This window comes from Mustela erminea, chromosome 10 (assembly GCF_009829155.1).
Source record: "Mustela erminea isolate mMusErm1 chromosome 10, mMusErm1.Pri, whole genome shotgun sequence".
In the NCBI taxonomy this organism is placed as follows: domain Eukaryota; kingdom Metazoa; phylum Chordata; class Mammalia; order Carnivora; family Mustelidae; genus Mustela; species Mustela erminea.
Window position 1 is genome coordinate 88,000,236 of NC_045623.1, and position 25,087 is coordinate 88,025,322.

General features: G+C 51.2%; 1 long non-coding RNA gene across 5 annotated transcripts; it reads right to left on the reverse strand.

Moving 5' to 3' along the window:
• Nucleotides 1-1,447: 1,447 nt before the first annotated feature.
• On the reverse strand, nucleotides 1,448-23,086 carry LOC116567537. Of its 5 annotated transcripts, none has more exons than XR_004276248.1 (5): nucleotides 22,857-23,086; nucleotides 15,000-15,119; nucleotides 14,407-14,551; nucleotides 6,354-6,459; nucleotides 1,448-1,670 (listed from the first exon to the last, which is right to left on the reverse strand). It is a non-coding gene; the product is annotated as an uncharacterized LOC116567537 (long non-coding RNA). The 5 variants fall into 5 exon arrangements; XR_004276250.1 differs by lacking the exon at nucleotides 22,857-23,086 and adding an exon at nucleotides 20,276-20,354; XR_004276251.1 differs by lacking the exon at nucleotides 22,857-23,086 and adding an exon at nucleotides 17,273-17,684.
• Between the last annotated feature and the right edge of the window lie 2,001 nt (nucleotides 23,087-25,087).

The window sequence follows — 25,087 nt, forward strand, 5'->3', positions numbered from 1 at the left end:
GCGGGACTGTTCACAAGAACACAGTCGTTCTCTGAGATTCATCTAACTTCTGGACAAGTTCATCAGACTGGTCAGCACGTCCATTTAGATGCTCTCTCTAGTTTTGATGGTGGCATTAACCCTTACAATCCCTCCCACCGCTGCACGTACATGAATATACACTTACAAGGAATCATTAGCACATTGGGTTCATCACTTTTCTAGGGACAGGAGATTCCAGGGACTTGTCCTTCGTCCTTCCCTGGCCAGAGAGCCCAAGTAGAAAATCGCCCAGCTGCCATTTATGCCTACTCAATCATCCTTTCCAAACTAGGGAAATAACGGATGTGGTTCACTGCCAGATGACCCTGAAATAAGACCTCATCTATCATCTGGCCATGGTAGACCTCCACTTCAGTGGCACTTTGGTGGGCCATGGTGGTGTGTTGGATCCCCAGGATTTTGCACCCATTCATAGCTGATATCCAATAATCTCTAAAAGGTCCAGGTCTGGCCTCTTCTCTAGCAGACAGTCACTCTAGGACAGGGACTTGGCAAGCTCGGACCTGCGGACCAGGTCTGGCCCATGGCCTGTCTTTGCACAGTCCACAAGCTAAAAATGGTTTTTAGATTTTGAAAGCTGTTAAAAAGAGAATACCGTCTTCGCTGGCCTCTATCCTGGGACCAGTTCTGGGACCAATTCTCTATCAGCCAGGATCTAGACAGAAACCAAGATCACAGAAGAGTTTTAGCAGGAAAGGTTAACATAAAGAATGACTGGCTAGTCATGGGATGAATTGCTAAGAAGTAAAGAGGCATCTAAATTCAACAGAAATCGCTCATATATGGAGTTGAGGGATGCAGACGTCTTTGGAGAAAGTGTGGCTGGACGGTGTGGTGGAGAAGTCTGCCGGGGTCCCACAGGCTGGGAAAGCAGGAAACAGCCTGCAGTAGGGCCAAACCAACTTGCCAGGCATCTGCTCTCTGAGACGCTGCCCAGCCTCGCTGGGAAATCCACCTCCTGTGCGAGACGGAGATGAGCGTCAACAAGCCAGTACACGCGGAAGTCCCAAAGCAAGTGGTGTTTTTCTACGTGCACTGAAGTTTCGGTCAGCCCTCAGGAAATGTCAATCCTCACGCCATCACCAACGTCCAACATCATCACCATCATCGTCATTACCTTTGTTATCATTATCCCCGTGGGGAGAAAGCTGACCTTGGAGAAGTGACCTGCCTGAGGCCACCCCAGGACACAGGCACCAGCTCTGCAACAGATACACGGAGAGACAGGTGCAGAGAGCAGAAGGGACATGGTTGGAGTCCCACAGCGAGAAAGGCCAGGATCTGGCCCAAGCGCCCCTCAGCCTTCTCTGGGCAGAAGCCAGGCCACAACAGTAAGGAGGCTCACCTGTGCAAACATTCACCCCCTGGGCTAGCATTGCCTGCAGCTCTGTCCTTCCTCCTCCTCTGCCTCTGCCTCCCCCTCCTCCTCCTATCTGATGCTGACTTAACCTGTGGTTTTATGCTTAATCATCTCATAGTAAATCTCTGTCTTAATCTCCCATGGGCCACCCAGGCTGTCTTTTTATTAGGAAATAAATAGCACAGGCAGTCCGAGCTACACTGCGGCCAACACGGGGAGCTTGGCAGTGGGAGGAGAGGCTGTGCGAGTCTGGAAGAGTCTTGAGGCCCTGGAGACAAAGAGAATATGAGAATAATTACAAGACGGTAGGTGCGTGGGCATGGTTTGCGCAAGATGCAGAGGGTGTCGTAAAATCGGCTTTTGCTCCAAAGCTCTAGGTGAGGTTTCAAATCAGAGGATCAGGTCAGGGATGCTGGCTTGGGCTTGGAGACAAGGGTGTTTGCCTTAAGTCGCTGCACTGCCCCTTTCATGCTGTGCCATCTGAGGCCAGCCAGGCCCTCTCTGGGCTTCAGCTTCCTTGTCATTGGGGGTGATCCAGCCATGGGAAGAGTGGCCCAGCTTGGAAGAAGGCTCCATTCAATGAGCCCTGGGCTGCTGGCCTCTGAGGAGCCCTGGGGTCAGCCGTGGCCAGCCTGGACAACCATTTGCAGTGTGACCTTGCACAAGGGTCTTCCTCTCTCGAGTCCTGAGATATTGTGATTGATTTAAATTAAAAAAAAAAAAAAACATATTTTTGGTCTTTATCCACTGTCTCTGGCACAGCGCAGCAAAAAAAAAAAAAAAGAAGAACTTTGGAATTTTCAATGTTCAAAGCAACCAGAGTGTCTTTTGTTGTGTTAATGAGTTGACTTTCAGAAAGCCCCTAGGTTAACCCAAGGACGGGGCTGGTTGCCAGGAGAAGCAATCTTGTGATTAGAGGGTTAGAACTTTCAGTCCCTTTCCCTGCCAACCTCCCAGGAGGGGAGAGGGGCCGGAGATGCAGTGCCAGAATTGAGTTAATTTCCTGGTAATGTGGAAAAACCCCACACCATTGAGGGCCTCATCTGTCAAAGAGGGACTTGCGGGGAATACGTGTTCTTTGCAGCATCCCAGGTTCAGAGATCTGCCCCAGGCTGGTCCCTGCCATGGGAGAAAGGTGCAGGGGGCACCTGGATGGGACCTCTCTGCCCAGCTGCCTGCTGCCTCACCCCTGCTGCCTCGGCTCCTCCTCCATGCCTCTTCTCTTCCTTCTCTTCTCTCTGGGGGCCCCATATGGCACCATTCTCATTCCTGCTCCCCAGATGCCAATGGAAATATTTCAGCGTGTCTCAGTCGGATGCAGAGAACGGAGTCTCTCCCTCCAGATGGCGATATCCTCTCCTGCTCCAAGCCCTAAACTTAGCCATGTTAAAGATGAAAACCAGAGTCTCTAACTACTCCTTCCCATAGCTGTCATCCTGCAAACTGTGCTCCAAAATGCAGTGCCACAAAAGAACCAAAGGTGGGGTCTAGAAGAAATATCTGCACACCTGTGATCAGAGCAGCCTTGTTTGCAAGAACTGAAACATAGAAGCAAGCCAAATATCCATTGACAGATGAATGGATAAGAAAGATGTGGGGTAAACACATACTGGAGTATTATTCAGCCTTACAAGAAAGGAAATTCTGGGTGCCTGGGTGGCTCAGTTGGTTGAGGGACTGCCTTCAGCTCAGGTCATGATCTTGGGATAAGAGAATCAAGTCCCACATCAGGCTCCCTGCTCAGCAGGGAGCCTGCTTCTCTCTCTGACCCTTCCCCTCCTCCATGGTCTCTCTCTCTCTCTCTCTCTCTCTAATAAATAAAATCTTTTTGTTTTAAATGGAAGGAAATTCTTACATATGCTACAACAGGAATGGATCTTGAAGACATGCTAAGTGAAGTAGCCATCCATACAAAGACAAATGCTAAATGGTTCCACTTAGATGAAGTACTCAGAGTAGCCATAGTCATAGAGACAGAAAGTAGGATGAGGTTTGTGGCGGGGGTGGGGGGGTGGGCTGCAGGGAGGGGGCATGGGGAGATGCTATGTAATGGGGATTGAGTTTTTGTTTAACAAATGATTTACTGGGTGGTGGTGGTGATGGTTGCCAAACATTAAGAACGTATTTAACGCCACTGAACGGTACACTTCAAAATGGTCAAGATGGCAAAAGCTGTATGTATTGCAGGGGAGGAAAACTTTTATCCTCTCCCTTCTATGGTGTTCCTTTCACTGGTCTAATAACCAAATTAACATAAGACAGATTAACAAAAGAAAAACATACTTAATTTCATACCTGTAGGAGCCTATAAAAATATAAGACACAAAGAAGTGACCAAAACAGGCAGTTTTTTACCTTTTAGACAGAGAAACAATAAATTTGTGAAGGGTGGATGAAACAAAGAGGTTTGGGCTTGGGTAGCAGATCGGTGCGTGAGGAATAAGTTTTGCTTACACAGCCTCCTCTGCCTTAAATTCTCTATCTCTGGTGATAAGGATGCCCCATGCCCTCCTGGCAGAGGGAGAGCATCTTTCACAGTGATACGTATTTCCTGCTTTCATGGGGACAGAGGGGGTTAGAGAGTCCTTCTTAGACCAGCTGTGTCTTAAGTAACTTCAATTCAAAATAATTAATACACTAAAGTGGCACATTTGGGATGGCCCACTCTGCTCCCCTTCAGTACGTTACCACAATTTTAAAATTTGAAAAGAAAAAGCAGCACAAAATAATAGCAACTACTACTCTATTGATCAGTGAACACTTACCACCTAAGTACTAGGCACATCTTTAAGTCACTTATATGCGGGAATCCATCTACAAGCCTCTGAGAAACTATTATCCCCATTCTGCAGATGTGGAAACTGAGGCGTAGAGAAGATAAGTAACTTGTCCAAGGTCACACAGCTGGTCATGGCTAAGCCAGAACTGGACTAGACACTGGCCCTTGAATGCTCAATATTCTTACACCAAACAGGATTCATCTCTTGGAAGGCGAATCAAAAGACACACCCAAGCCCAAAAGAATAGGAGAAGGAAGTGTTTTCCTTGCAACAAGTAATGGAGAACACTGGGGATATTTCCCAAAGCAGTGGAGAAGCTAAGGGTGCACACATACTCGGGAAAGGGTTTGCCTGATGGGGAAGGCAGTGTGGAATCGCGGCAGGAGTCACCTTAAAGTGACAGAGCCCAGGTCAATATCACAAGGGCAGCAGGGTTCAGCACCACGAATTCTTTGGCTTTAGCTGGTCCAAAATCTGAGTGCTCAGATGGGGTTTAGATCCTACAAAGATAACTCACCACCAATGTGTGACAGACAGTCTTTACTTTTGAACCAACACTGGGAGTTTTACCACTGATTTGTTGTCCCTGCTATGATGAGGCTGCCTCCTGGCCCCAGAGTGGCTGTTTGTTCTTACCTGCTTTCACAAGATGTCCCAGGGCCCAAGATGACTTTTCTTATGTCAAGAAAGCATCTGTCTTTCTTTTACTGGTGATCCCTAACTCTTTCTGCTTACAATAATGACCCACATGACAGGTCTCATTAGGTCTCATTAGGCCTGATTTCCTGGACTTTTGATGGACTTGCCCAATGAGACCCCAGAGGAAGGCTCTGGGGAGGCTGAGGTCAGCAGAGAGTTCCACTGGAGGGCAAGGACTGTCCCCCATTGGCCCCTTCCATGAAGACCCCAAAGTCACCACGGGGCCATCCTTAAGGAGAATGAGCTACACTCGGCCCTCAGGGTGCCACCAGGCCTGCTGCAGTGGGTCCTGGGCTCATCCACGGGTATAGAAATGGGTTCTGTACTGGGAGGATGGGTGCTGGACCAGGAGAAGCCCAAAGACTCCAAATCCCTTGTTATGAAAATGGGCCCTTGGGCTCTCAAGCAATAGAAGTTGACAGGTCAAATGGGTGGCTCGGGCAAGACTTTGCTGGGCTTATGCTCTCATACAAGGAGACAGCACAAGAGAAAGGAAAGCTGATCCCCTGTGGAGAGGTCGGTAGAGTTTCTTAAAGACACTTGAGTGGGGAAAGGGTGACTTGTAAGCATGTAGAAGCAGGATGTATTAGCACCTGCACGCTTAAAAGTCATGTTCCTGCGTGTGTCGCAGGTCTAATTGGCAATTAAATCTCCACCCCCGGCAAATGATTTTCAGTCAGTATAATGAGGGGGAAAGTGGGTGAAAGGTCAGCACTGGGGTCCATTTTGGCACAGACTGGTTGGTCTTCACCAGTCTTCCTCCTCCAGCCCCTCCTATGGGGTAAGCATCCTGCCCCCACATTCCGGCCACTCAAGGGCATAGAGTTTGAGCTTTATTATTTTCCTTAGGGAGGCAGCCAAAGGACACTGGACTTTGCAGTCAAGATTAAGGGGACTCAAGTCCAGTCTCTGCTCTGTCTCACTCTGGAAGGAAAATCACTGAGAGATTCAGAAATTTCCAGCTCTCAGCAAAGGGAGTGGCCAGGGCTGTCTGGGTTCAAGAAAGTTCAGGAGTTTGATCACCCTCCAGGAGGCTGGAAGCAGCTCTGGCTGAGCCCAGAGAAGTCAGAGGTCAACTCTTTATCTTGCCTGTCATCCTTAGGAGGGTCATGACCCCAGGGCTTGTCACTACCACCTTCTGGAAGCTGACCATGGCCGGGACTGGCTTCCTTCCCTGTGCCCGGCTGGTCCCCCGGAGACCTCCCCAACTTGCTTCACAAATAACACTGTCCTAAAAAATGGACACATGCAGAGCTGATTTTAGAGCTCTCAAGGGATGGAAGGGAAAGAGGAGGGGCTGGGAGACAGGCAAGTGTGGGGCATTTACGGGTGCAATGCTCTTGTGCCCTCACACAATTCACCAGCCACCTCGGAGCCTCTGTGCCCTTGGCAATAAATGGGAACAATGACCTGAACTCACAGGGCTCTGGGGAGGATTAAGTGTGATGACGTTGGTGGGGTTTGACACTCACAACTGTTCCATCACCTCTTTGCTCTTGATGGAATGAATGTCTTTTCTTTCTGGCCTTGATGCCATGTCTTTTCTCTTTGCTCTTGATGGAATGTCTTTTAAGTGACCTAGGGAGGGAGGGAGGTACCAGCCAGAGAAAGGGAATGAGAAAACATCTAAAAGTAAAACATTCAGTAAGCCTAAGCTTTGAAAATCAAACCTTCCCTCCAGGCTCAGACCCAACCCCTCCTGCTGGGTCCTGCTCTGAACCCCTTCTTCCTGCACCCAGGGACTCCTATTTGGCTTCCGTGCCTGGGCCAGAGCGGAACCGACACCGGAGCCCAGCCATCCACAGAGCCATTGCCCAGAGAAGGGCCTGGAGCCCAGGGAGCGGAAAGGAGCTGGGAGAGAGGCCAGAAGCCAGTGGGGATGAGAAAGAGAGGAAAAGAGACTGGGATGAGAGCAGGGAAAGGGAGAGAGAGTCAGGGAGAGGAGGAAGAATGACAGAGGAGAGAGAGAAACAGGGAAAAGAGACAAAGAAGGAAAATTAGCTGTGTGAATCCCTTTGCCTGGGGTCCTCCTTCTACCCCTGCCCCTTTGTGCCCTGTCCCTTCCACCCACACCACCTCTTCTGTGACCGCTGCTCTCGGTAAATGAAGGCTGATCACTGCTGCGCCCAGCAGACTCAGTGAGCCCGCACAGCAGGTGTTCAGTGAAAGGTGGCTCCTACATCCCCTGCTCTCCGGGAAAGTTCTATCAGAAAGAAGGTGGGCTGTGCCCAGTGGGGCCTGAGGGAAACATCCTGAGGAATCAGGGTCCGTCTGACACCTCCATCAGCTCATCCAGAAAACCCGGGACAGCTTTCAGTTGTTAATTTCTGATAAACATGTTGATGTTTCAGTTATGAAATAGGGTTTTCCGGAGGCCCCTTGAAATAGAGACTGGAGTGAAGCATTTAATGAGGACTCGAGCCTGTGGTCCCTAAATAGCACTAAGGACCCTGTGCCCCGGAGGCTGCGTCTGCTCTCAGAGTAGGAATCCCACTCCCACAGAGGGGAGGGACGGCCCTCAGCCATGGGGTGAGAGCAGGTGAGTCACAGACTCACGGCACAGGAAGGCAACGTGAAGTCACCTCAACATATATAAACACACACAGTAGTGAGAATGGGGATGGTAGTTGAGACTTTTCAAAGCACCTAGTAGGTATGCAATGAAGATTTATTGAATGAATGAAGGACAGCGCCTTCACGAATATGACTTGGTGGGAGGGACCGTGATGGGGAGGGTACTGATGGTGGTGGTAAGGATGAGGATGAAGATGATGAGGATGATATGATGATGGTGGGGGACAGTGATGATGATGGCGGTGAGGATGAAGATGATCATTGATCATGAAGATGGTGGTGGTGATGGTCAGGACAGTGATGGTGACTACAGTCTTGCAGACAGCAGAGAAGCAAGGCTAACAGTACCAGGCAGTGACACGGCATGTACCAGGCGGTGTTTGAGGCACTCTACAAACGTGAATACATTCACTCTTCCCAACAACTCTAAAAAGTTGGTATCAATATCATCCCCATTTTGTAGATGAGAAAATTGAGGCATAGAGAGGTTAAATGACCTGCCCAAGGTCATGCGGTTGGTAAGCGATGGTGCTGGGATTCCAACCAATCTGGCTCCAGTCTCTGTGTTTACCCTCAACACTATGATAATGAGAGTAAAGTAAGGGAGTTAGAAAGAGCGCCCAGTCACCAGTAGATGTTGACAATGTGCCGGGAGCTGTTCTCAGCACTTAGTATCGTCTCATTGAATTTTCATTATATTCCTGTGACAAAGGTAATATTTCATGACAGATGGAAAGCTGAGGCTCAGAGAGGCAGAGTAAGTGGTGGCTCAGTGATGGAGCTGGGATTTGAACATAGCTCTGTTGGACTCCAGAGCCTGTGCTTTTAACAATTAGACATGGCATAGGTTACAGTTGGGAGTCCTTCCCTGGATTTGGGACTCAGGATGAGGTTCAGCTTTGCTTCTCACTCACTGTGTGACCTTGGGCAAGCTTCTTGCCCTCTCTGGTCCTCATCCCATCCCTCCCAATTACTCTCCCACTTCATGGCTGCCTTGTGGACCCCCTCCCCTACCATCCCCCACATGCCACATGACCTTCGAAACCACTCATCCAAAGCCTACTCCCCAGCTGCTTATCCCTGCCCCCATTCCAGGAAACTGCCCACTTGAGGTCCAAGCTCCTGGGTCCTCAGGTCTCGTGAAACATCCAGCCTCCCTCCCAGTAATCAGAGCAGAAACCATGGTACCGGTACCGGGTCTGCCTTTTCCTCTCTTGTCCTCCCCGCCCCACCCCCATATACACAATCATTCAGCCAATTCTTCCAGCATAACAGAGTCTGGAAATACCCGGTGCTGGATCGTAGCAGACCCAGTCTTGAGAATCTCAGCTCTGTTGCTTTCTGTGTGATTTTGGACAAGTGTCTTTACCTTTCTGAGCCTCAGAAATATGCTTGTCCGTTGTGGATAGCAATACCACCTACCTCATGGAGTGGTTGTAGGAATTAAGTATAGTAATGTAGGATAAAGTGCCAGAGTGGTAGAAATTCTCAATTAAAGGTAGCTATAGTATTATTATTATTACTGTCTGCCTCTTCTCTGCATTCAGCCCCCTCCACCCTGGCTCAGACTCGCATCTCATCTCTGTCCTTGTCTAATGACATGGCCTAGGTCCCCTGCCTGAGGTGATTTCCACCCCCCACCCCGCCCTCTCGTCTATCTTGCTCATTGCTGATCTTCCTCTGCTTGAAGATTCCAGGGCTCCCACTGCAAAGTCTTAACCTGGCATTTAAGGCCCTGCCTCTTTGCCCCACCAGCCCCCATCAGCCCCCACCAGCCACGGCTCACGTTGATCCCCTCTTGGTGACCGGTGCTCCAAGTGACCATGGCCCCACGATCCCTCACAGGGTTTTCCCACTGCCAGCCCTTTCTTCAGCCTGTTTCCTGGGCTGAGAATGCTCATATGCTTATCTCCATAACCCATGTAAATGTCAAGAGCCAGTTTGTGTCTCTTCCAGGAAGTCTGCTCTGATTTCTTACCTCACTCCTGGGCCGTACCACATGCTGTCCCTGAGTAAGAGTTCTCCCTGTTTCCCCATCCCAATGTCCAGAACAATTCCCTGGTTTGTGTTCGTTTATAGTAACTATCACAGTCTGTCCAAACGTTCAGTGTACACATGCACACTGCATTATTCTCTGCTTCAGATTTCCTTCATAGGGCTCCCTTCTTGCTGGGAGGACCCTATGGTCCCTCCCCTTAAATGTGAAGTGCCCTGTTGTGCATCGACCATGGAACACGGCAGAGATGACATCATGCCAGTTTAGAGCCTAGCCTGTAGGTGGTCTGGCAGTTCTGCGCTGGTCTCCTAGAGCCCTGAGCCTCTGTGTGAGAACTCCGTCCAGAAGGATGCCACCATCCTGGGAGGAAGCCCAGGCATATGGAGAAGTTCTGGAGAAGGCACCATGGGAGAGAGAAAGAGAGCCAAGAGCACCAGAATGCCAGTCAAGTGGGGGAAGAGGCCATTTTGGAAGGGATCCTTCCGACCAGCGGACCCCAAGTGGCCCAGCTGAGCCCTCTCAAATTCCTGACCCACAAAGCGGCAAGCAAAATAAAATGGTTGTTTTAAGCCACTAAGTTTTGTAGTAGTTTTTTATGCAGCGTAAAATAGTTAGGACAGAATTCTTTTCCCCAGCTCAGAAGAGCTCAGCTCCTTCTCATCCTTCATGCTTTCATCTCCAACATCACCTCCTCAGAGAAGCCCACCTTGACTTCCAGGTGAGGTTAGACCCAGGGTTCTGTGTGCTCATCATACCTACTCCTCCCTCATGGTGCACCGTCCCCCATGTGCCCTGTGTGTGTTTGAATCACCTTGGGCTCCCACTCTAGACTGAGCTACCCCGCTGCATCACCAGCACCAGCATGCATCAGGGCTCAGTAAATGCTTGTGAAGTGAATGAGCCTGCCTGACTGAGAGGTCCTGCTATCTGTCCCAGCCCCATGCACCAGGTGTGGGCAGGATAATGGGTCCAGCCCTGCCTCCCAGTTCCCTTCTAACGACAGGATTCAAGGGGCTTGGTCCCTCAGCCAGCCCTAAGGCCCCACAGAGGAGGAGGAGGGAGAGGGCGCTGGCAGGACTGGGCTGCCAGGCCAAGCGCGAGGCTTCAGCCTCTAGCTGCCCTCCCTGACAGCACCCGCCAACTCTGTACCATCTCCCCCAACTCTGAGCCAACTCTGTACGTGGCTCCCCCTGGACCACCAACAACTGCTCCATCCAGCAGCCACCTGAGGGCCTTTGGCCACACTCAATGGCCTTTGAGTCTTGCCTCCTGCCCTGTTTATTGTGCCCCCACACTGTGCCCTGGGCTTCCAGTTCCACAACAATAAACTTGTTCCATCTTTGCAACAGCTTCATTTTACTAATGAAGAGATGGAAGACCAGAGAGGTTGAGTGGCTCACCCAAGGTCACACAGGAAGTTAAAGAGGCAGGATTATGCCTTGATCCTCTGGCTCTGGGTCCAGTGTTTCTCCTGCTACAGTGGGCGAGATGACCCCACGTTCCCCTCGGATTTGCAACATGACCCATCCCTGAGGATCAGCTGGGAGCTGCCTGCCTGCCAGAAATCTTATTTTTCCTTCCTCAGAACTTGAGGCCCCCAGATCTGAGTCTCCCAGATCCCCGGATTGGCATCCGCAGCAAAACTGGGATGGGGAAAGGGAGTAAGTTTGAGAAATAAAGATTGAGACATTAAGGCAGTCTTTGTGAACACACAGACACGAGGCACACACACACACACACACACACACACGCACATACACACTCACAGAAGGAAAGACAGACACACACACACACACACGGTGAGAGATGAGGCGTGGAGATGAGATGAAAAAGGAGAGAGAGGAAAGAAAAAGGAGGGAAAAGCAAATTCACACAGAGAAGGAAAAACAAAGAACCAGAAATAGCCAGAGGGAGAAAAAGACAGAAAAATACGAAATACAAAAAGACTGAAAGATACAAAATCACACACATGTACAAAGACCCAGGTAGACAGGTGCATGAAAAGAGCCATTGTGAAAGGGGTTGAAATTCAGAAAGAGACAAAGGCTCAGAGAGAGTTGGAGACACACACACCCAGGAGACAGGAAAGGCCGCCGCCCGACAGAGGAGGGATGGGGGCAAGGAGAGAAGACAGAGCGAGGGAGACAGAGCTTGTGGCTCATAGCTCTCTTCCCCCATCCCTCCACACCCTGGGAGAGGTGAGTTCTCCCAGGCCCAGCCCTCCAGCCACGGTCCACCTTCCGCCCCAGGGCCCTGGATGAAGAGCCCCGGACACAGACATCATCTGCACTGAGCAAACGCTGCTTTGCCTTGAACACAACACACCAATGGAAGGAGGGACACTTGCCTACCACTACTCACCCAGCCCAGGCCTCAGAGCTACTTGGTTCTTCCCGCTGACTGCTGAGCCGCAGGGGCTGGAGGTGGGCACGACCTGCCAGCCCTCAGCGGGCCTCCACTAGGTGCCTCCCACCCCAGGGAGCCCCCACCTGGGAGGTAGTCCCCCCCGGCCCACCCCCCCCCCGCTCAGATGGCCCTTCCTGGCTGCATGGCTGTGGTGGGTCACCCGACTGTCTAAGCCTCAACATCCACTTCTGTGAGATGGGGATAATAGTGCCTACCTCACAGGTTGATGAGAAAATAAAAAATGGGTGCTGGTAAAATGCCTGACACAAAATCTGGCATATAGTACGTGCTCAATAAACACGAGCTTTCTCGCATTGGGAAAGTCTGCAAAACACAGAGACAGAGGCAGGAAGGGAGGTCCAGCCAACAGGGGTCAAGGGTCCTGGGAAGGGAGAGGTCATTCCTGCTGCCCAGGGCACCTGAACCAGGCCTTGGAGCATAGGGTACACTTAGAAGTGAGAGCCAGAGATGAGTGGAGAGGGACAGAAGGCACACTTGTTGGTGGGAATGGCACACACCAAGGCAGAGAGGCAGGGATTATTTCCAGAGCAGAGACCCACTCCATTTAGCCCAAGTGTAGGATATGTGTGGGGCATAGGGGGACCACCTAGTGCAATGCGCATTTCACAGATGGGGAAACTGAGGCCTACCAAGGTTAGGTGACTTCTTTAAGCTCACACAGCTGGCAAGTGACAGGCCCAGCATGTGAAACCAGGCTGGGGCAACTTGGGAATTCTCCCTTTGCCAAGATGCAGGTCAGCCCCGTATAGGTGAAAGCAGAGACTCAGCTGAGGGACTCTCGGGACTTCAGAAGTTCGGTGTTTTTCTAACAGCTAAAGTCCCTGAAACCAAACCTCAGGTGAGAGAGAGTAAGTTCCTGACTACAAGGGTCAATGTCTCCCAGAGGAGCAGGTGGAGGGCATTATGAAAAGCCCAAACTTTGGCTGTGGATGCCACTGGGGTGGGTAAGGTGGTCCCGCCAGGCCTGGGGACTGGAAGATGAGGCCCAGCCTGTGCCTGTGAAATCCTCTCCATGTCCTGCATGAGGCATGATGGGGGTGGGGAGGTCCTAGTGAAATTCCCAGGAGCCCCGGGAATTGTCTGCCTTGGGTAAGAGCTGGTGTTGTTAACCTATGATTTGAGCATGAGAGAAAATGAGGTTCAGGAGACCAAAACCCCCTGAAATTTGGTCCGACTTACCACTACAAATACATACACAGACAATTTCAAATGCAATAATGCTAATTCTGTTCCCCCATGCCACCTATGGAGGGCTGGTGCTGGTGCCCTGTTCTCCTGACCAAATGATTCGGTTTGGACCCACACAGGCAGGGGCAGGCGCAGGAGCTGCATTGTTCTGCATGAGGAAGAGAGAACCTGAGGCTGCCAAAGGCCACCCGTGAAGGGGAGCCAGGGAAAGCAGGAGGGATAGGAGGGGAAGGCTGCCATGGTCACACATCCAGTCACAGCAGGTGTCACGGGTAGGGATTTAGGCCAATCTTTTCTAGAGCTGAGGGAGAAAATGGAACACTGGAAAGGTAGCCCAGATCTTATGATTACACAAGTGTACGTTTTCCTCAAGAGAAAATCCATATTTTGATCAGATTCTCAAAGGGGTCTGTATTCATCAGGACAGGCTAGAATGATGCTTAGTAACAAACATCCCCAAATCTCTTCAGCCAAGAGTCTCTCTCTGTCTCGTTATCTCTCACTAACCGCACCAGGGCCAGCTGACGCCAGCTCCATAGTCTCCCGTGTGTTGACTTGCTCTGGTCCAGACTGCTCAGAGCCTCTGCCTCACCCATCTCCACGTGCTGCCTCCATGATCTCCGATGAACAAGAAAGAGCTGGAACATCTTACAGGGGCTCTCCATGCCCACAGGCCCCAAGAGTCACACAGCTCGTTCTGTTCACTATTCACCAGCCATAAATAGCAGTGTGGTGCGCCTAACTGCAAGGGAAGCTCGGAAGGCTTCCATGTGCCCAGAAGGGGGAGGAGAACTGGATATTGATGAGTACTGGTTATATTGGGGATCCCACAAAATGTTAGCAACATTAGAGCAATGAGTCCCAAACTCGGATTTATAGACCAACTTTATCAGCCCTCTCCTGAGAGTTTTAGGGAAATGCAGATCCCGGGCCACCCCCTTAGTTACATTCTAGTGTCGCAGACTCTGTATTATTAACAAGGCTCACAGGTGCAGAACAGGTTTGGCAAAGCTTGGAACGGAGGAGGGTCTTCTGACCACAGGGCTAGGAGGTCATCCCGGACTCCCGTCTTTTAAAAAAAAAACCTCCAGCCAGCTTGCTTTCCTCTCTCTACCTCCCTTCATCCTGCCATGGAATTGCAAAGTGGAATTACGAAGCTCTCCGCAAGGATGACACCAGCTATCACTTGAAATTCTAGAACCTCAGCCTACATTCCTCCCACCACCACTAGGATTGGGCCCGTTTTACTGGTGGGATGACTGAGGCACAGAATGCTGCACCAGACGTGGGATTGCTGATTCTCATCCCTGTCTGGTCTAAGGAAGAAACCAATCTCTTACCCTGAATACCCCCAAAGTCTATCCCCAGGAGATCTGCTTGCCTGGTACTTTCTAGGGCAGTGGGGCTTTAAGACACAGGTGCTCAAAGGTGCTCAAATATCCCCATTCTGGTCAGTTCTTTCTTTGCTGCTGCTGTTTAATTCCTCTGGAGAACAAGATTGGAAAGACAGTGCTAATTTAATTTCCCAGAATGAATAAAGATAAGACAGTAACAGAGGGTGATGAAGGGCTGGGAGCATGTAATTCACATCCCAAAACCCGGCTCCTTGCATCACAATGGCCCTCCCCATGCTGGAGCTGATTAAGCCCCAACAACTGCAGTTAATTACCTTCCTCTGTCTCCGAGGGAGGCTGGCTTCCCAGCCAAGGGTAGGCATGAGGGGGTTAGTTTGTAACCAGGCAAACGAGATATAGGGAAGGAAGGAGCCAGGGTTTCTAGACCCCTCCATGGCTCACAGATCGCCCTCGCGGTGGGGGTGGGGGTGGGCATTAGGAGAACAGGTCATTAGCTAGTGGGTCACCAATGAACCTCCAGGGCTTAGAGTCCAGTATTTCTGGAAGTTGTTTATGGGTCTTGCTGAATGTGGGCTTACCAAGAGGCCGTCAGGCTGGGCTGGATCCAGGGTGCCGGCAGCAACATCATTTGTGTTCACAGAACAGCATCTTTCTGCACTGGGGGCATTCATCTCCCTGAGCCCAGGAGGTTTTCATCCCTGCACACAACAATGTTGCCCATCAGCAAAGCAAGGAGTCTCTTCATGAGACCTGCTGGGGTGCACTGTGGTGGGTGGGCATGCGGGATACTTAGGAGCTGGTTTAGCTCTGTACACATGGGTGTGATGTAGTTAGAAGCAGCCATATTCATGCAGCCCTCGGGGTAATTTCCTACCCTACTGCTAACTAGTTATGTAACCTTGGCAAAGTTTCTTCTCTAAACAAGACAGTAATAGCATCCCTGTTAAAGAGTTCTGGTAAGGACTTGAGAGATGGTGCCTGGGAAGAGCCCAGCTCAGCACCCAGCCCACAGGAAGAGCTCCATGATCATGAACTACTGTCAATGTAGGATCCTACAATGCGAGGATCCTACAGCTCCTTCTCGGGTGAATGTAGGAGTTACGTTTGCCCATGAACGCAGGGACTGAGCTCACAGGGCCGGTTCATCATCACAATGGCATCTGCAGCCACAGGGAGAGACCTTTCCGACACAGCCAAGGCCCCGTCCCACCTCCCTTTGTGGTCCCTATGACGAGGACTCGGCGTCTGGCCAGAAGGGAGGGAACGAAGGTGGAAAGCTGTTCCTCCAGGGCCAGAGATGCTGACTTTTTACAAAGCCGGAGACCCACTTTCCTGGAGCTAAAAATGCTTGCAGCAACAGGAAAGGAGGCCTCAGTGAGAGAGCAGGAGCCCCAGCACTGACCTGATGGGGACTGACAGTGGCAAGTGATTTCAACGCAGACAAAGCCTGAACACACCTGCCGGGGAGCGGGCTGCCATTCTCACTAAATGAAGAATCTGCTGGTTGTAGGGGAGGCAAACCCCCACTGTCCTGAGACTTTGTGGCTGGGTTTTAATGTCCTTTGTTGTGGAGACAAAAATGAAGACAGCTTATCTGGGGGCCTGGAAGAGAGAGATCCTGGGCTCTGGGTCAGATAGGGCTGGAATTTTTTTGGGGGTGAGGGAGAAGGTGGAGTCACAAAGATGGAAGGGATTTGGGGCTAGGAAGGCTGGACCAGGTCAGCGTTCAAGAAGGGACCTTGGCCATGAGTCGGGGGTTCAGGGAGCAGGAGCAGGTGGGACTGAGGAGAGCCAGATGGTGGGGAGCAAAAGGGTCAGGATCAGACTGTGAGCAGGGGACAGTGGAAAGTGGTGCCAACTGTGTGAGGGGCTCAACCCCAGGTCACTGTTAGGTTCCATGGCCCCTCGGAAGTCTGGGCAGTTCTAGATTGAGGAGATGGAATGAAACTGCACCATTCCAGAGCCAGAGAATCACAGAGAGTTGGGGATGAGAAAGCTCCTGAAAAGAGCCAGCCCCATAAGTAGATAGAAGGATTCCACCTCCCAGTAGGAGATGGGAGGGATTTGTCCGACACCTCTTGAACCGTTGGATTCTTTTCAGCAAATATTCGCAGACCTTGTTCCTGAGGCAGAGTGCAGTTCTCCACCCCGCTGATGGAAGGCTTGGCCATGTGGCTTGTTCTAGCCAAGACAATGCAACAGGACATGATGTCACCCACTCTGACCCAAGTCCTTAAGAAGGTGTCCTGTGTTTCTGCTTACCCTCTTGTGCTTGTGCCATTTTGGATTAGAAGAGCACATCCCAGGAGCCACTGATCCACAGAGAATGAGAGACACGTGGAGTGGAGCAGACCAGACCCCCACCCAAGGCACGTCTGACTCATGCTCTGAGACAACCTGCTCCAGCGAGTCCCCAGACCCACGATTAGGACAGAGAACCACCTCACGCTGTAAGCCACTATGCTTCAGGTGGTGTCTTACACGTCATCACGGTGGCGATAGCTGTGGGATATTTTGACTTATAATGAATAGATATCTGGTCTTCAGACCCATTCCTGGCACAGAATTCCCCAAACTCTTGAAACTGTATAAGCGAAGAGAGAGATAAATGTGACTTTTGTCATGCTACCAATGACTTTGGGAACACATCTAAGGATGGGGGCTGGTAGCCAGGAGAGCCAACCATGTGACGAAAGGGTTGGCATGTCAGTCCCACCCTCCTGACCTCTGAGCAGCAAGAAGGGCTGCAGTTTGAGTCCATCACCAGTGACTAATCGAGTATGCCTAGATCACGAAACCTCCATAAAAACCCAGGAGAACAGATCTGGAGAGTTTCCAGGTTGGTGAACACCTTGAGATTTGGGACAGGGTCTGGAATCTCCATGTCCTTCCCGCACAGCTTGCTCTCTGCATCTCTTCCATCCCGCTGTCCCTCTCATTATAAGCCAGCTCGCTGGGGAGTACGATGTTTCTGATGAATTCTGTGAGCCACTCCAGCAAATTAAGTGAACCTGAGGAAGGGGCCACAAGACGCTCTGATCTACACCAGTTTGGCCGGACGCTCAGGTGACAACCTATACTTGTCATCTGAGGTGGGGAGGCAGGGAGCAGTGTCGTCGGACGCCATCTCCAGATGAAGTTGTCACAGGACAACCGGCTGGTGCTGGGGAACTGTTTAGAGTGGGGACAACACCACACGCATCAGAACTAGGAGCAGAAGCTGACAGCCACACAGCAAGTCAGGAGCTGAGCTGAAACATATCCTAGGCCACTCACAGAGAGCAAAGAACACCTCCTGATGCCTTGGTTCCACCAGGACGTCAATCAGTCTCTGAACACATCATAGCTCAGGTCTCACTCCTAAGAGGCAGTGTTGGCCACTCCCACCCGGTGTGCTGAGGACTCAGTGTTCCCTGTCCTGGCCCCTCTCCATCAGCCCTGGGATGTGGGGCAGGGGGCCGTGGTTCCCTCTCCGACCCTGCAGGACAGTGGCAGGGTCACTAGGCCACTGTGAGGCATCAAAAGCCGCAAGCTGGGGAAGAGGAGGGCTGGACAGCAGCACAGAAGTGGGGGGATGCCCAAGATCTGGCGGGTCCCCTCAGGGAGAAAGGGGCAGGTGCGTGGCAGATACTGCCCCCTGGGGACCAGTCCTCTGCAGGGATGATCTTGGGTGTGGAGTGAGCAGTGGAGATGGCCCCTGCTCCACACACACTTCTCCGTGACCCCGAGTCGGTTGTCTCACTGCTCTGAGCCGGGGAGTGTGACACGGCTCCCAGGGCCACAGAGGCGAGCAACACATCCTGAAACACACACCATGCCCAGCCCAGAGCCAGGCTTATGAAGGTCTCAGGTAGACGGGGCCCCCTTCTGCCCACACCCCCACCCCAGGGTCCCAGGAAAGTGGACTCCGCAGTCACACTCGTGTCCTGCTCCAGTGCCCCCATCTAGGGGACTCTGGGCAAGCCCCGCTCCTTCCCTGGGCCTCAGTTTCCTCATCTGCAAAATGAGGATAATAACAGTACCTCCTTCCAAATCAAGTGAAGACGGAAAATCCGCATAAAGTCCCTGGCATGAGGATCAAAGACTGTCTCAGAGATAGTAGGTGTCACCCCAACCTAGGGGGAATGCAGGAGCCTTTTAAACAGTGAAGCACTGCATCCCCAGAAGGGTTGGTATTCCCACAACTGTCATCCACCCCAGGGGCCCCTGCCGAATTGGCCATGGGTGGTTGGTGGCTGCCCACCTCCTGCCCCTCACATCTCTCTCTCACCCCATCCAGCTTTGACAGGGCGGGTCTAGCTCTCTGTGGAAAGGGATTCCCTGTTCACAGAAAAATCTCATGGAAAACAGTAATATCTTCAACCTGACGAATGACAAGAGCAAAAGAGCTTCAATATTCTTCCAAGAACAAACAACCTGTCCCTATCTATGAGAGGCTCATTAAAAGCCATATGGGCAAGGGGCACCTGGGGGGCTCAGTTGGTTGAGCATCTGATGTTTGATCTCAGCTCAGATCTTGGTCTTCGGGTTCTGAGTTCAAGCCCTGTGCTGGGTGTGGAGCCTACTCAAAAAGAAAAAAGAAAAAAAAAAAAACTGTTTGGCAACACATGGCTCCTCCTTTTAAGCCACAGTGCATTAAAAGCAGTTCCCTCTCCACTCCCTGTTACCTTTTGCCTATCTCTTCTTTTAAATGAGAGAAGACAGACACCTGACTCTCCTCAGAGGTAAAGGCTCTGGTCCTTCACTCGGCAAGCTGGGATGCTAGTAGTGTCTTTCTCCCCATGAGCACACACATGTACACTCACACACCCACACCCGTGCACGTCTGTGGCACAGATTTGGTGCAGCCCTCAGAAGTCCTGCAGGGTGACACAGGAAACAAGATGGCGCCTGGGGCCAAGGACCTGGAAGTAGGGCTTTCAGGGTGAGAGTCTCTGACCAGGAGCCTCCATCTCTCCTCTGAGCAGAAGCAGGTGCTGACATCCCTGAGACTATTATCTGGTGGTCAAAGTCTGTGGCATTGGTAGCAGCTAAGAGGCATGGGAGGGGGGGAGGCAGGGGGATGGAGGGGAAATGGCTTTGGCTCCTCCCACCCCCATAAGGTCTGACATCTTAAAATTCACAGCATCACAGCATCTCAGGGCTGCAGGGACTCCCCTAGGCACTTACTGATAACCTGCCGTGTCAGGAGCAGGATTTATTAGGGTGTGTGTATTTGCAAGCATTCACACACACACACACACACACACACACACACACACACACACACGAGAATGTTATCTTTGCCCAGCCAGCTTCTCCCTTTCCCCTGCCCTCCAGATACGAATGTTATCTGTGCGAGATGGTTTCTACTGTGTGTGTATGCACGTGCACTACGTCCCAGCAGGAGAATCAACAATGGGGAGAGAAACAAAAGGAGAAACCAAGACCACGGTCCCGTAAAGAAATGGGGGAGGCGAAGAGAAGCGTAGAAGAAGACAGGGCTCTGCAAATCTACCGCCTGGGGAAATTTGTGAGGGGCTCTGCGGGTCCCTGATGCCAAGGGATGGGGCCCTGAGAAGCTTGTGCAGGATGTCCATGGCATCTCCGTCAGTTCTCTCCAGCCACTGCGAGCAAAATGGGAATTCCTTTTTAAATGACTGTTGGTTTGATTGAGAATGGGCTGCACAGAACCGTTATGAGGTCACAAAGGACGCAGAGCTTTCCCTAAGGGCAGAGGCGGGGCTGGATGTAAGTTGTGTGGCCCTGGGGGGTGCCCAGGACCTGGCCTGTGCCCTTGGGGTTGGAGGAGGGGGTAACACTCAGTCAGTCATTGCCCAACAAGGAGAAAGAGGAACAAAGAGAGTCTACTTACTGCTAGGAGTTCCTTCTCTGGTCAGAGAGCATGGGAGACAAAAGTAACGAATAAAAGATGGTCCCGAGGGGAGTGAGCAAGTCAGCACTTCCCGGGTGTCGCACGGAGATCCGAGATCCCAAAGAGGACCCGTCTACCTCCATTTTGACCTCAGACATTCTAACTGATTAAAGTTCTTGCCAGCCTATCTTTTAACTTGGGAGGAGAAAAAAAAAAAAAAAAAAAAAACGACAGGCAAAGCATCCTGTGATAGGAACTGAAACAAAACAACCTCTTAGAGCAATAGGGACAGCCCTGACCCCAGCAAGACTCCACGTGACTGACCCCAAGACTGACCAACTTGACCTTTACTGTCCCCCTGCTCTGACCCACCGACCTCTGTCCCACATTCTCCTAATACAAGCCTAGAGATATTTTCAGCACTTTGGAGACAGTCTTTGGGACACTAGTCCCCTGTTTGCCCCGTGTCGATCTCACTGCAATAAATCCCTTTCTTGTCCCGCCACCGCTGTCTCTCTCCCTTTGGATTTTTTCAGTGGCTGGTGGCCAAACCTGGTCTGTTTGGAGCCCTGGAACCACCCTTGGGCCACAGTTATGTGGCTACAGTCTGGTCAGTGGGTGTCACCTCCCCCACCCCACAAATGAAAAAGTAGACTGACCCAAGGTCACCCAGCCAGGCCGGCTGGTGCTCGGGGCAAACTTTCCCTGCCTAGCTCTATGGGTACACCCTCTCTACCCACACTCGGGGGGGGGGGGGAGGGAGAGGCAATGTGCTGTTTGGGGGGATCTTGACAGGCTTGAGGGGAAGGTCACATGAGCTGAACTTAGAAGGAAGCTAAAAATTCTGACAGGCAGAGGTGACAGGACCCAGGTCATAGGGGAGCGAGGGACATTCCAGGTGGAAGAAGCCACAGGAGGAACAGCCAGGAAGTGAGGAAGCCTAGAACGTCTTGGGGAATAGAGAGAAGTGGGCTTTGGTAGGATCAGCAAGTAACCAGAAAAGCAGGGATGGGAAAAATCCCCCCAAGGTCAAGGCCCTACAACTCCCCCAGCTGGCCTTAACCAAATATACTGACTCAGTTTGAACACGAGTGCTCAGATCTGTCCTTTCAGCCCCTCAGGCAGTTCCTTGCCCGCTCTGTCAACCAGTAGCCAACTCTTGGCCTTCCTGCGGCACCCTGACTTCTCCTCTAGGGCCCCAGTTGGCATGTCCAGCTTCTGCACGCCCTGCAGACTCCACCAGGGCCCACCCTAAGCCTATCAGCCAGTCTCCTCTGGCTTTGTGCCCTGGACTGCTCTGAGCCAAGGCAGGGCTGGGGTCAGTGATGAGAATGGCTCTTCTGAAAAGCTCACCCTTCCTGCCTGTTGTTCAGATGAAAGCCACATCTTCTTACACACCATCAGAACAAGCCATTCCCCCTGCTCACCATCTGCTTGCCATCCCAGTGCCCATGGCCATCAAAGCTGCCCATTCTCCCTTACTTCCCACCACAACTATGTCTCTCCTGACATTCCCACCACGGGAAGAAATATAGTTCAAGCTGTGAGGGCACTGACCTCCCATGCCTAAGCTACCCACCAGTCCCTGCCACTGGGCACAGGCCAAGGTTGCAGACAATGTCTCTGTCTGATCACTACCAGGACGTTTCTTCATCTGCTCCCCCCAGCCACTGCCCGTGGCGCCATCATCAGCTTGTGGCCTACGCTCTCTCATGGAAGCTGGGGCTCGTGCTTTCCTCTAGAGCACCCAACTGGGCATGGCCATTACTCACTCTCTGAGACCCAGCTCAGGGCACTCCATTTCTGTCTGTGCCTGAGTTAGAGGGAGCGCCCATGTCAGCTTGGCGGACACACTCAGCAACTCTGGGAGAAGGAGGAAGGTTTCTAGCTGGTTGGCAGCCAGCACCTGCCAGATGCCTGGATTTCCATGGCGAGCCCACTGAGCCATGGGTTCAGCATTTCCCGGGGCAGAGCAACCCTTCTGGAATGGAGAGCCCCATGAAAGCAAGCGCACCGTGCTTCCAACGTTCTCCAGTCTCCCTCCCAATCACCTGGGGGTGCTGAGCCCTGGACGCAGGCCTCGTCACCAGGCTCAGATGCTGACATTACAGACTGCACAGACTCTGGACCCAGAGGGGCCTGAGCTCAAGTCTTGTCTTGGCCACTCACACCCTGAGTGACCTGGAGCCCGTCCTCGATCGCTCTGGACCTCGGCCTCCCACATGCTCCTGGGGCAAAAGATGTGAGTGAAAAACGGTCCCATGGGAGGGAGAAGAGAATTCACCTACTGTTTACTGAGAGCCTACTATGGGCCAGGCACTGTGTGATAAAGGCTTTGGGTGCACCCTCTTATTTCCGTCTCACAAGAGAGTGAGCTCAGCACTACAATTAGCCTCAACCTACAGAATCACAAGAGGGTCCGACAGTGCCAGAGAGGAGAAAAGTCAGGTTCAGCCGTCAAGTCGACCTGCGACTTGAATCCCTGCTCCAGCCCTTGACGACTGGGGGGGCCCCGAATGAGTTACTGAGCCGCTCAGAGACTTGGTTTCCTCATTTATAAAATGGGCAGCAGCGATCTCACCGAGCACTCTCGAGAATCCTGAGAACAAATGGGTCCTGGTGTGTTGCCGTGTCCGGGCTTGGGACGCTAATTGCTGGCACTGGGAAGAGGGTACCTGAAGCCTGGGCAGGCCCGGGGTCCTCACTCAGTCTGAGGGGCCTGTCCAGCTGTAGCTACCTCTTCTTGTTCTTCTGGCCTTCACTCCTGCCCTAAGACAACCCGTTCTCACATTGACAGCTAAGAACCCTCCCAGCCCGCAACACAGAACCTGGCACAAAGGAGACATACGGAAGTACTCAGTGAACAAAGGTACAGATACGAAGATTCTGTAATTCTAAGACTGTGAATTCTAGGATTCCATGGCTCAGCAATTCGAGAATCTTAAATTGCTATTATTTTTAACCCAGGGTCCCAAACTTGAGTGCCCACAGAGGCCAGACAGGGAACGTGTGTGAGTGACCCAAGCCAGATGTAAGTGTAAACACACACACCGTGTGAATAGGACAGGACGGGAGGGCCTGGGGGGGCCCAATTCCAATCACATCTATGGCCCTTTCTGAGCCCAATGTGGCCAAATCTCCGAGTTTTCAGGACATAACGGCTAGATTTTTTTTCTTCTCGTTTTTTTTTCTTTCTTTTTTTTAAATTGTTGTTGTTGGATACCTTCATTTTTTAAAACCGGCATATTTTTTAAAGATTTATTTATTTTAGAAAGAGTGTGTGGGAGTGAGCAGGGGGAGGAGCAGAGGGACAGGAAGAGAGAGAATCTCAAGCAGACTCTCACTGAGCACAGAGCCCAACACCGGGCTCGTCTCATGACCCAGAGATCTTGACCTGAGCCTAAATCAAGAGTCTGACACTTAACCAACTGAGTCACCCAGGCACCCCCCAAACTGCCATGTTTTTAAAACTAATAGTACGGGAAACTAGATGTGGGATTTATGGAAACTCTCTGAACCATCTTTGCAATTTTCTGCTGATCTAAATCTCTTTTAAAATAAAAATTTTTTGTTAAAAAAACCCACTAGGGCCAAAAGAAATGGATGGGAGCTCTATCAGATTGATGGGCAGCTGTTTGCAAACTCCGTTCTCAATCCCACAGACACTAAGTCTGTGCACACAGCCAGTGCCCAGGGTCTGCTCACCAGCTCCCTCACACTTCCTGGTCTGGCTGGGAGGGAGGGGCCCACACCCAGGGGGCAGAACTGTAAGGACAGAAGGGGAAAGCTGAGTAGAGCAGAAATGTCGTGGTGTGCAGCAGGGCAGTTCTGGGTAGACACGCTAGGTTGACAGGACCACACACTAGGAGAAACAGGAGCTCTGGTGCATTACAGGTGGGAATGTAAATTAGGTCAGCCATCACTGAAACAGGATGGAGGGGCATCTGGGTGGCTCAGCTGGCTAAGCATCCAACTTTGGGTTTTGGCTCAGGTCATGATCTCAGGGTCACAAGATGGAGCCCTGCCTGGGTCTCCAGGCTCAGCAGGAAGTCTGTTTCTCTCCCTCCCTCTCCGCTGCCCCCACCCACCCATACTCTCTCTGTCTTTCTAAAACAAGTAAATAAATGTAAAAAAAAAAAAAAAAATAAGAAGAAGAAGAAGAAAAAGAAAGAAAGAAAGGAAGGACGAAAAGAAAAGAAAAGAAAAGAAAAGAAAAGAAAAGAAAAGAAAAGAAAAGAAAAGAAAAGAAAAGACAAGACAAGACAAGACAAAACAGGATGGTGTTTCCTCAACAACTTAAAAATGGAACTACCCTGTGATCCAGCCATCCTACCTCTGGGTGCACATCTGAAGGAAATAAAATCACTATCTTCAAGAGCTATCTGCACCCCCACGTTCACAGCAACATTCTTCACAAGAGCCAAGAACAAAAACCACCTAAGTGTCCATGGGTGGATGAATGGGTAAAGAAAATGCAGCATATATATGTCACATGATATATAATGACTATAATTCAGCTATAAAAATTTTAAAAAAGGAAATCCTGTCGGGGCGCCTGGGTGGCTCAGTGGGTTAAGCCGCTGCCTTCGGCTCAGGTCATGATCTCAGGGTCCTGGGATCGAGTCCCACATCGGGCTCTCTGCTCAGCAGGGAGCCTGCTTCCTCCTCTCTCTCTCTCTGCCTACTTGTGATCTCTCTCTCTGTCGAATAAATAAATAAAATCTTTAAAAAAAAAAAAAAAAAAAAAGGAAATCCTGTCATTTGCAATAATATGGACTGACCTCGAGGACATTGTGCTAAGTGAGATAAGTC